Raw genomic sequence first — 11,788 nt, 5'->3', positions numbered from 1 at the left:
CCAGCAGAAAAGTACCCCAGACACCCGCATCCGCCACCAGCAAGTGGGGGCAGAATGGAGAGGAGCGGGCGGCATTGTTTAGGGTAAGGACCGGGCCTAAGGGCCCTGAGGACAATCGTAGGGAGCTTTTGTGAGTTACCAACTTAAACTGTGGGACAGCAAAAGAGAGAGAGAAAATTAACCGACCCGTACACACTGCCGGCCGTTTGCAGAACAAAGGGACCGAGCAAGTCCAGAGAAGAGCTCGCAGGCTGTAGACCGGCCCAGCCCCGCCAGAGGCAGGAGGCAGGGGGAAAGGGGAAAGGGGCAGCCTCAGCCCCAAGGACCGCATCCCCTACCGCACGGCAAACAGGCCTCCAGTTTCTAATCAAAGACCTCCTGAGATTCTGGACGGTTGACATCCACCGGGAGGGTTGCGGCGAGACAGAGGGCGCAGGCACCTGACCGGTGCGGGCGGGGACTGGGGCTGGGGACGCGGAGGGCAGAAGGCGCACGCACCCGACTGGCGCAGGTGGAAACTGAGACTGGGACCCCGGAAGGGAGTGGGCACGCCGCACCCAGGGAGAGTGCGCCGGTCAAGCCCCTGGCTGCCTGAACCGCTCTGACGGGGAAGGCACAAGAAGCAGGCGCAGCATTTTATTCCGCACTTTTGTGGAACACCCGAGGGCTGGAATCGTGTGCAGCGCAGGGCACGCTCCATATAGAGCAGCCAGGAGCCTGAGCAGCGTAGAGGGGAAAGCAGCACCAGCCCCTCCCAGCAGTGCGACGGGACTAGCAACCTGAATAAGAGTCCACCTCCGCCTGCTTGTGCCGGGGAGGAAATTAGGCACTGCAGAGACTGGCAAACAGAAGCGAAATAAACAAAGGGAACCGCTTCAGAAGGAACCGGTGCAACAGATTAAAATCCCTGTAGATAACACCAACTACACCGGAAGGGGCCTGTAGATATCGAGACGTGTAAGCTGGAACGAGGAGCTATCTGAAACTGAGCCGAACCCACACTGACCACAACAGCTCCAGAGAAATTCCTAGATATATTTTTACTTTTTTTATTTTAAGTAAGAAAAAAAATTTTTTTAATTTTTTCTTTTTTCTCTTTTATTTTCTTTTAAAATTCCCTATTACTTCCCCATTACTCCTTAACTTTCATTTTCATAGATTTTTACAATTTTTTTAATTAGGGAAAAATTTTTTTCTTTTTTTCCCCTTCTTTCCCCCCCCTTTTTCTCTTCTATTTTCTATTTTTCTTTTTCTCTTATTTCTTTTTAAAGTCCTCTATTACTCCTCTACTACTCCTTAATTTTCATTTTCAATACACTATAAACTTACAAAAAAAAAAAAAAAGAAGAGAAGCCCTATTTTTAAACTGAACTTCATATATATTTCTAAAACTTTTTTGTGTGTTTTGGTTTTTGTTTTTAATATAGTATTTTTAAGAGTCTAACCTCTACTCTAGATTTTTAATTTTTGTTTTTCAGTATATGATATAAATTGTGAACATTTAAGAACCCAATATTCAGTTCCCATTTTCATCCAGGAGTGTGTTGATTATTCTCTCCCAATCTTGACTCTCTGTTTTATACCTCAGAACACCTCTATTTCCTCCTTTCCCCTTCTCTTCCCAATCCAATTCTGTGAATCTTTGTGGGTGTCTGGGCTATGGAGAACACTCTGGGAACAGACAACTGCGTAGATCTATCTCTCTCCTCTTGAGTCCCCCCTTTTCTCCTCCTGCTCATCTCTATCTCCCTCCTCCCTCTCCTCTTCTTCATGTAACTCTGTGAACCACTCTGGGTGTCCCCAGCAGGGGAGAATCTTTTCGCCATTAACCTAGAAGTTTTATTATCAGTGCTGTATAGTTGGAGAAGTCCTGAGACTACTGGAAGAATAAAACTGAAATCCAGAGGCAGGAGACTTAAGCCCAAAACCTGAGAACACCAGAAAACTCCTGACTACATGGAACTTTAAGTAATAAGAGACCGTCCAAAAGCCTCCATACCTACACTGAAATCAACCACCACCCAAGAGCCAATAAGTTTTAGAGCAAGACATACCACGCAAATTCTCCAGCAACTCAGGAACATAGCCTTGAACGTCAACATACAGGCTGCCCAAGGTCACACCTAACACATAGACCCATCTCAAAACTCATTACTGGGCACTCCATTGCTCTTCAGGGAGAAGAAATCAAGTTCCATGCACCAGAACACCGACGCAAGCTTCCCTAACCAGGAAACCTTGACAAGCCAATCGTCTAACCCCACCCACTGGGTAAAACCTCCAATAAAAAGGAACCACAGACCTCCAGAATACAGAAAGCCCACTCCAGACACAGCAATCTAAACAAGATGAAAAGGCAGAGAAATACCCAACAGGTAAAGGAACATGAAAAAAGCCCACCAAGTCAAACAAAAGAGGAGGAGATAGGGAATCTACCTGAAAAAGAATTTAGAATAATGATAATAAAAATGATCCAAAATCTTGAAAACAAAATGGGGTTACAGATAAATAGCCTGGAGACAAAGATTGAGAAGATGCAAGAAATGTTTAATAAAGACATAGAAGAACTAAAAAAGAGTCAATTAAAAATGAATAATGCAATGAATGAGATCAAAAACACTCTGGAGGGAACCAAGAGTAGAATAACGGAGACAGAAGATAGGATAAGTGAGGTAGAAGATAAAATGGTATAAATAAATGAAGCAGAGAGGAAAAAAGAAAAAAGAATCAAAAGAAATGAGGACAACCTCAGGGACCTCTGGGACAATGTGAAATGCCCCAACATTTGAATCATAGGAGTCCCAGAAGAAGAAGACAAAACGAAAGGCCATGAGAAAATACTCGAGGAGATAATAGCTGAAAACTTCCCTAAAATGGGGAAGGAAATAGCCACCCAAGTCCAAGAAACCCAGAGAGTCCCAAACAGGATAAACCCAAGGCGAAACACCCCAAGACACATATTAATCAAATTAACAAAGATCAAACACAAAGAACAAATACTAAAAGCAGCAAGGGAGAAAAAACAAATAACACACAAAGGGATTCCCATAAGGATAACAGCTGATCTATCAATAGAAACCCTCCAGGCCAGAAGGGAATAGCAGGACATACTTAGAGTAATGAAAGAGAATAACGTACAACCCAGATTACTGTACCCAGCAAGGATCTCATTCAGATATGAAGGAGAATTCAAAAGCTTTACAGACAAGCAAAAGCTGAGAGAATTCAGCACCACCAAATCAGCTCTTCAACAAATGCTAAAGAATCTTTTCTAGACGGGAAATGCAGAAAAGTTTTATAAACGTGAACCCAAAACAACAAAGTAAATGGCAACAGGACCACACTTATCAATAATTACCTTAAATGTAAATGGGTTAAATGCCCCAACCAAAAGACAAAGATTGGCTGAATGGATACAAAATAAGACCCCTATATATGCTGTCTATAAGAGACCCACCTCAAAACCAGAGACACATACAGACTAAAAGTGAAGGGCTGGAAAAAAATATTCCACACAAACGGAGACCAAAAGAAAGCAGGAGTCGCAATACTCATATCAGATAAAATAGATAAAATCAAATAAAGGACGTGAAAAGAGACAAAGAAGGACACTACATAATGATCAAAGGATCAATCCAAGAAGAAGATATAACAATTATAAATATATATGCACCCAACATAGGAGCACCGCAATATGTATGGCAAACGCTAACGAGTATGAAAGAGGAAATTAATAGTAACACAATAATAGTGGGAGAGTTTAATACCCCACTCACAACTATAGATAGATCAACTAAGCAGAAAATTAACAAGGAAACACAAACCTTAAATGACACAATGGACCAGCTAGACCTAACTGATATCTATAGGACAATTCACCCCAAAACAATCAACTTCACCTTTTTCTCAAGTGCACACGGAATCTTCTCCAGAATAGGTCACATCCTGGGCCATAAGTCTGGTCTTGGAAAATTCAAAAAAATTGAAATCATTCCAGTCATCTTTTCTGACCACAATGCAGTAAGATTAGATCTCAATTACAGGAAAAAAATTGTTAAAAATTCAAACATATGGAGGCTAAATAACACGCTTCTGAATAACCAATAAATCATAGAAGAAATCAAAAAAGAAATCAAAATATGCATAGAAATGAATGAAAATGAAAACAAACAACCCAAAACCTATGGGACACTGTAAAAGCAGTGCTAAGGGGAAGGCTCATAGCATTACAGGCTTACATCAAGAAACAAGTAAAAAGCCAAATAAATAACCTAACTCTACACCTAAAGCAATTAGAGAAGGAAGAAATGAAGAACCCCAGGGTCAGCAGAAGGAAAGAAATCTTAAAAATTAGGGCAGAAATAAATGCAAAAGAAACTAAAGAGACCATAGCAAAAATCAACAAAGCTAAAAGTTGGTTTTTTGAAAAAATAAACAAAATTGACAAACCATTAGCCAGACTCATTAAGAAACAAAGAGAGAAGAACCAAATTAACAAAATTAGAAGTGAAAATGGAGAGATCACAACAGACAACAATGAAATACAAAGGATAGTAAGAGACTACTACCAGCAGCATTATGCCAATAAAATGCACAACTTGGATGAAATGGACAAATTCTTAGAAAAGTATAACTTTCCAAAACTGAACCAGCGAGAACTAGAAGATCTTAACAGACCCATCACAAGCAAGGAAATCAAAACTGTAATCAAAAATCTTCCAGCAAACAAAAGCCCACGACCAGATGGCTTCACAGCTGAATTCTACCAAAAATTTAGAGAAGAGCTAACACCTATCTTACTCAAACTCTTCCAGAAAATTGCAGAAGAAGGTAAACTTCCAAACCCATTCTATGAAGCCACCATCACCCTAATTCCAAAACCAGACAAAGATGCCACACACACACAAAAAAGAAAACTACAGGCCAATATCACTGATGAACATAGATGCAAAAATCCTTAACAAAATTCTAGCAAACAGAATCCAACAACATATTAAGAAAATCATACACCATGACCAAGTGGGCTTTATCCCAGGAATGCAAGGATTCTTTAATATCCACAAATCAATCAATGTAATACACCACATTAACAAATTGAATGATAAAAACCATATGATTGTCTCAATAGATGCAGAGAAAGCCTTTGACAAAATTCAACACTCATTTATGATTAAAACTCTCCAGAAAGCAGGAATAGAAGGAACATACCTCAACATAATAAAAGCTATTTATGACAAACCCACAGCAAGCATCACCCTCAATGGTGAACAATTGAAAGCATTTCCTCTGAAATCAGGAACAAGACAAGGGTGTCCACTCTCACCACTACTATTCAACATAGTGTTGGAAATTTTGGCCACAGCAATCAGAGCAGAAAAAGACATAAAAGGAATCCAGACAGGAAAAGAAGAAGTGAAACTCCCGCTGTTTGCGGATGACATGATCCTCTACATAGAAAACCCTAAAGACTCTTCCAGAAAATTACTAGAGCTAATCAATGAATATAGTAAAGTTGTAGGATATAAAATTAACACACAGAAATCCCTTGCATTCCTATATACTAACAATGAAAAATAGAAAGAGAAATTAAGGAAACAATACCATTCACCATTGCAACAAAAAGAATGAAATACTTAGGAGTATATCTACCTAAAGAAACAAAAAGCCTATACATAGAAAACTATAAAACACTGATGAAAGAAATCAAAGAGGACACAAACAGATGGAGAAACATACCGTGTTCAGGGATTGGAAGAATCAATATTGTCAAAATGGCTATTCTGCCCAAAGCAATCTATAGATTCAATGCAATCCCTATCAGGCTACCAACGGTATTTTTCACAGAACTAGAACAAATAATTTCACTCTTTGTATGGAAATACAAAAAACCTTGAATAGCCAAAGTAATCTTGAGAAAGAAGAATGGAATTGGAGGAATCAATCTACCTGACTTCAGACTCTACTACAAAGCCACAATCATCAAGACAGTATGGTACTGGCACAAAGACAGAAATATAGATCAATGGAACATAATTGAAAACCCAGAGATAAATTCATGTACCTATGGACACCTTCTCTTTGACAAAGGAGGCAAGGATATACAATGGAAAAAAGACAATCTCTTTAACAAGTGGTGCTGGGAAAACTGGTCAACCACTTGTAAAAGAAAGAAACTCGAACACTTTCTAACACCATACACAAAAATAAACTCAAAATGGATTAAAGATCTCAATGTAAGACCAGAAACTATAAAGCTCCTAGAGGAGAACATAGGCAAAACCCTCTCCGACATAAATCACAGCAAGATCCTCTATGATCCACCTCCCAGAATATTGGAAATAAAAGCAAAAATAAACAAATGGGACCTAATGAAACTTAAAAGCTTTTGCACAACAAATGAAACTATAAGCATGGTGAAAAGACAGCCCTCAGATTGGGAGAAAATAATAGCAAATGAAGCAACAGACAAAGGATTAATCTCAAAAATATACAAGCAACTCCTGCAGCTCAAGTCCAGAAAAATAAATGGCCCAATCAAAAAATGGGCCAAAGATCTAAACAGACATTTCTCGAAAGAAGATATGCAGATGGCTAACAAACACATGAAGAGATGCTCCACATCACTCATTATCAGAGAAATGCAAATCAAAACCACAATGAGGTACCATTACATTCCAGTCAGGATGGCAGCTATCCAAAAGTCTACAAGCAATAAATGCTTGAGAGGGTGTGGAGAAAAGGGAACCCTCTTACACTCTTAGTGGGAATGCAAACCAGTACAGCCACTATGGAAAACAGTGTGGAGATTTCTTAAAAAACTGGAAATAGAACTGCCATATGACCCAGCAATCCCACTTCTCGGCATACACACCGAGGAAACCAGATCTGAAAGAGACACGTGCACCCCAATGTTCATCGCAGCACTGTTTATAATAGCCAGGACATGGAAGCAACCTAGATGCCCATCAGCAGATGAATGGATAAGGAAGCTGTGGTACACATACACCATGGAATATTACTCAGCTGTTAAAAAGAATTCATTTGAATCAGTTCTAATGAGATGGATGAAACTAGAGCCCATTATACCGAGTGAAGTAAGCCAGAAAGATAAAGAACATTACAGCATACTAACACATATATATGGAATTTAGAAAGATGGTAACAATAACCCTATATGCAAAACAGAAAAAGAGACACAGATGTACAGAAGAGACTTTTGGACTCTGTGGGAGAAGGTGAGGGTGGAATGTTTCAAAAGAACAGCATGTATATTATCTATGTTGAAACAGATCACCAGCTCAGGTGGGATGCAGGAGACAAGTGCTCGGACCTGGTGCACTGGGAAGACCCAGAGAAATCGGTTGTAGAGGGAAGTGGGAGGGGGATGGGATGGAGAATACGTGTAACTCCATGGCTGATTCATGTCAATGTATGACAAAACCCACTGAAATGTTGTGAAGTAATTAGTCTCCAGCTAAAAAAAAAAAAAAAGGATAAAACAAACAAAAAAAAAAGTGAATAAAATAAAATAAAAATAAATACTCTTAGTATGATTTTGGAGTTATTCAGTTGTGATAATTCAAGTGTACTTATGTTTTGTCACTCTTTCCAATAAAAATACTGAAAAGCAAAAAAAAATATTGCACTTTGAAAGTAGCATAGTTTTCTGATTATACAAGTTACCTGCCAAATATAAGAAAATGCTTTATATAATTAATATGATACTGACAATTCTATGATCACACAATGTTGCTAATATTCAGTTTACTCTTTTTATAAATTCCTCTCTTAATTAGTATCTCTTTCCACTTAATATTAAATATTGAACTGAGCATTCCCCATTTCATTGTCTTGTTCCCAAACATCAGCTTTGAAATATCTCTATGAGAAATATTAATAAATTACAATTTTGCATTGTTTGACATCCCTTTTATGTGCATTGACCACTTTCTTATTGAGAAAATGTGACGTGTTTTCCTTTAGTGCCCAGTAACAGTATATATTTTTTGTGTATTTGAGGAAAAGTAAGATAAAAAGTGATTTGAAAATGTCACATTCAAATGATTGCAAATCAAATGGTGTATTTGCTTTCTCCTGTCTCTGGACAACTTACTGCAAACTTGATGGCCTTCTCTTGATGCTAAGAGGCCAGTCTTGGTGTTGATAGCCTCCATGTTTCTTCCTTTCCTTAGGGGGAGGCTGGCTGCTCACATCTGTCTTGTCTCCTCCAGGCCAGCAGGGTGGGGCCGCCACTGCCCATGCTCATGAGGCATCTGCAGAGCCTCACTCTGGCTGTTCTTTGCGTCCTGGGAGCAGTGACAGGGTGGGGTGGTGTTTGAGTCAGACGTCGTGTGATGGCTGGTACCCCTGGGCCACTTTTGATGATTGGCAGGCAAGGCATCCCCGGCGACTGGTGGGCAGTCCTGAGGGAGCCAGTGCCCTGGCAGTAGGAAACTTGTCCACTTTGCTGCCCTCCTGGAGACCTGGCTGCCGTTCCCAGGGGCTCCCCACTCCCCAGCTGAGCAGCACACCTAAGTGTTCTGGGTGAGGAGAGAAAGGGGCGAGTCTTCTCTGTAGGTTCTGCCAAAGCTGGAGAGCAGATGCTCACTCACAGGCTCTCACTTTGCTCTGTGGAGAAACCGCAGGTCAAGAATGTTTCTCCTGGAGCCCAGCTGTGTGCTGTGAGGGGAGGGGTGATGAAGGTAATGGGAAATTGTTCCCCTAACCCTCTGCAGTGTGTCTGACGTCAGACGGTGTGCTGGAACTTCTCTGCTGGATTTCTGGACTTCTCAAAGCTCCCTTGGAGTATGACTGTGAAAATTGGTGTTTTTGGCGGGGTGAAAAGATGGTAGAAGATTCCTATTTTGCTATTTTGAATTCAGTATTTGAAATCTTAATTCCTAAGTCATTACATAGAAAAATTGACTATTTTTGATTTATATTTCTGTTTATTTTGAATTTTAATCCATTGTGGAGGTGATGTAGCCATCACAGGATCCTGACACAGAGCAGCCTCACTGCTCCCCTGAACGCCCCGTGCTCCCCTTTTGTGAAGACAAACCGCCCGATTCCTGCGCTGTGCTGTGCTCTGCTTAGTCGCTCAGCTGTATCCGACTCCTCTCGACCCCGCGGACCGTAGCCCGCCCAGGCTCCTCTGTCCACGGGGATTCTCCAGGCAAGAATATTGGAGAGGGTTGTCATGCCCTCCTAAAGGGGATCTTTCCAACCTAGGGATCAAATTCAGACTTCCCGAATTGCAGGAAGATTCTTTATTGACTGAACTACCAGGGAAGCCCATGAATACTGGAGAGGGTAGCCATTCCCTTCCGCAGGGGATCTTCCCAACCCAGGAATTGAACTAGGGTCTCCTGCATTGCAGGCAGATTCTTTACCAGCTGAGCTACCAGGGAAGCACCCCCCTGCCCATACCTAACTCATTTCAAAAATTTAAAAAAATATAAATTAAGAGTTTGATGTGAGACTGTCCAAAGAATTGTTCCAGGTATGGATGTACTTTGAGTAATAGAATACAATCGTGAGATCCTTTAATAGAGAAGTTTAAAAGACTTAAATAATACGAAGAGAAATTAATGATACTTCATATTTAGTCAACCAGTTGTTAGAAAGAAGTTGGGTGTTTTTAAATTAGAGAACAATTCCTACTGCATGTAGTTCCATTAAACTTAATGGAGATTCCACTGTAAGATCTAAAGATGCTTCAAACAATTCCTCTGAGGCTGTCATTACTGTGACAGGAAGATGTGAAGTGAACAGTGAAGTGAAAGTCACTCAGTCTTGTCTGACTCTTTGTGACCCCATGGACTATACTGTCCATGGATTTCTCTAGGCCAGAATACTGGAGTGGGTAACCTTTCCTTTCTCCAGGGGATCTTCCCAACCCAGGGATTGAATCCAGGTCTCCCGCATTGCAGGCAGATTCTTTACCAGCTGAGCCACAGGGGAAGCCCAAGAATACTGGAGTGGGTAGTCTATCCCTTCTATAGTGGATCTTCCCAACCCAGGAATCTAACAGGTCTCCTGCATTGCAGGTGGATTCTTTTTTTTTTTTTTAAAGACAGCAATCATGTTTATTTATTTATTTATTTTTATTTTATTTTTTATTTTTCAGTGGGTTTTGTCATACATTGACATGAATCAGCCATAGAGTTACACGTATTCCCCATCCCGGTCCCCCATCCCACCTCCCTCTCCACCCGATTCCTCTGGGTCTTCCCAGCCCACCAGGCCCGAGCACTTGACTCATGCCTCCCATGCAGGTGGATTCTTTACCAACTGAGCTATCAGGGGAAGATAAGTTTTGGCTAATGTATCAAGAAATAGGCTGTGATAGGCAGTGGGTCTTTGTTGTTTGCCATGGTGTTGAGTCTAATCCCTAGGCATGGCTTTCCTGTTATATTCATACACAAACAAAGATTTAGTACAGACAGGAAGTGGTTAGGGCTGTGATAGCACAGATGTAGGGTTGGGGGTGGAATCAGTGGTGATCTTATGGTTAGCTGTCTTATGGAGGTGTATGTATTTCCTTTAGAGCTGGGCATGTAGGATATATAACAGTTTGATATGGCTTGTTTATGGTCCCAGTTGAGTTAATGGGATGAATATAAGTTCAAAGGATTGATAACCTAATGACAAAACTAAGGCATCTAATCTGGCTTTCATGAACAGAGCTGGACTGTCAAAATTAGTAGAGAATAAAAGGGGATTTCTGTGACAGGAGTCAATCTCTGCAACCTCAGCCTAAGCTCTTTAGCAAAGGGTGATTAGATTTTCCTGCTTTGGCCCCAAGATGAGCAACTGAAAATATTGATAGTGAGGAGAAGCTTTATTGAAACAATAGGCAGAAAGTGAAGAGGAACTAAAAAGCCTCTTGATGAAAGTGAAACAGGAGAGTGAAAAAGTTGGCTTAAAGCTCAACATTCAAAAAACTAAGATCATGGCATCTGGTCCCATCACTTTATGGGAACTACATGGGGAAACAGTGGAAACAGTGGCTGGCTTTATTTTTGGGGGGCTCCAAAATCACTGCAGATGGTGATTGCAGCCATGAAATTAAAAGATGCTCACTCCTTGGAAGGAAAGTTATGACCAACCTAGATAGGATATTAAAAAGTAGAGACATTACTTTACCAACAAAGGTCTGTCTAGTCAAGGCTATGGTTTTTCCAGTCGTTATGTGTGGATGTGAGAGTTGGACTATGAAGAAAACTGAGCACTGAAGAATTGATGCTTTTGAACTGTGGTGTTGGAGAAGACTCTTGAGAGTCCCTTGGACTTCAAGGAGATCCAACCAGTCCATCCTCAAGGAGATCAGTCCTGGGTGTTCATTGGAAGGACTGATGTTGAAGCTGAAATTCCAATACTTCGGCCACCTCATGCAAAGAGTTGACTCATTGGAAAAGACTCTGATGCTGGGGGGGAATGGGGGCAGGAGAAGGGGATGAGAGAGGATGAGATGGCTGGATGGTATCATCGACTCAATGGACATGAGTTTGAGTAAACTCCAGGAGTTGGTGATGGACAGGGAGTCCTGGCGTGCTGTTATTCACGGGGACGCAGAGTTGGAAACGACTGAGCGATTGAACTGAACTGAACTGAGGCAGAATAGAAAAGCTAAAGTGCTTTGCCTTTTTACCATAAAGTGATTTATTTCTACCTTAGGTGGAAGAACAGAACACAGATGTGAGGATGCATGGTTAGTGTGTCTTATATTATTTCCATAATACATTACAGATAATGTTTTTAAATAAGAGCTGCTCACTCATTTCCT

This window comes from Muntiacus reevesi, chromosome 7 (assembly GCF_963930625.1).
Source record: "Muntiacus reevesi chromosome 7, mMunRee1.1, whole genome shotgun sequence".
Lineage (NCBI taxonomy): Eukaryota > Metazoa > Chordata > Mammalia > Artiodactyla > Cervidae > Muntiacus > Muntiacus reevesi.
Note: the sequence above shows the minus strand (reverse complement) of the source record.